We start from the raw sequence: 1170 nt of genomic DNA on the forward strand, positions 1-1170 counted from the left end.
GAGACGGACGTGTCGCGCAGCCCAATCTCCACGGGGACACCGGAGGAGCCGTCGCAGAGGGAGCTATCCACGTCTTCCTCCTCCTCCGGCAGTCCGCTGCGGCAAAGGCGGAAGTGGCGCGTGGCGCGGCGCAAGAAGGACATGGCCGCCCTCGCGGCCGACCCCGCCCCGTTGGTGAGCACGGCGACGCGGCTGAAGGGGAGGGGCGAGCCCGCGCACGCGGGGCGGGCGAGGTGCTCCTCCGCCGCCTGCGGGGCCAAGCAAGGTGCAACGGTTAGGTGAATGTCTCCACGCAAACCAGTGGTGGGGCAGGGGAGGAGAGGGGAGGGGGTGGGGGGCAGACCCGCAGGCTCGCGAGGAGCCGGTCGATGTCCCCGTCGCCAAAGTCGGAGATGAGGAGGGTGAGGGAGGTGCCCGCGCCCGCGGTGAGCATGCTCCGCGGATAAGACCCCGCCCGGTCGACTCCGAGCCCTGTCGGCGGGCAGCCGGGCACCGGCCACTCTTGCAGGTAGACCGCGCCGTGGACGAGAACGACGGTGTCGGGGATGTCACGCGGGACGGTCAGCGTGGCGGCGAGGTTCGAGATCAGCGGCGTCGTCTTGTAGCCGTACACCCGCTCCGCCTCTTCGAGGCTGACGTTCCTGTCGCCGAAGAGCCCCTCGGACAGCTGCACGTCGAAGGAGGAGTGTTTGACGGTCGTCCAGAGCTCGTCGCTGTACTGGGAGAGCGCCTCCAAAAGGAAGGGGTGAGACACATTGTACACGGCGTTGCCGTTGAGGTGGCGCCGCAGCGCGACGGGGATCTCCTCGTCGGAGAAGGAGTCCCAGTTGAAGCCGCGGTAGGTGGAGCCGAGGACGGAGAAGGGCCTCTGCGCGTGCATGTCACGCATCAGCCGGTCGAGCCAGAAGCGCGCCCTGGCGAGAGGGGGAGGGGAGGGGAGGGGGGGGGGGGTGGCTCATCTGGTCGGAGGCTCTTTGCCGGTGTGTCTCGTTGCCGGTGTGTGGGCAAGGGGCGCGGAAGGGGGAGGGTGTGTGTGCCGGGGGGGGAATGGGGTGTGTGGGAGAGAAGGGTCTGGGGGTTTCCAGCAGTACAAATGCATACCCTTTCCCGGGTTCCAAGGGGCCAAAATTGGGGGGAGCGCATACTCCCGCGGTGCCCCGATCATAGGTC

This window comes from Emiliania huxleyi (genome assembly GCF_000372725.1).
Source record: "Emiliania huxleyi CCMP1516 chromosome Unknown EMIHUscaffold_15, whole genome shotgun sequence".
NCBI lineage: Eukaryota > Haptophyta > Isochrysidales > Noelaerhabdaceae > Emiliania > Emiliania huxleyi.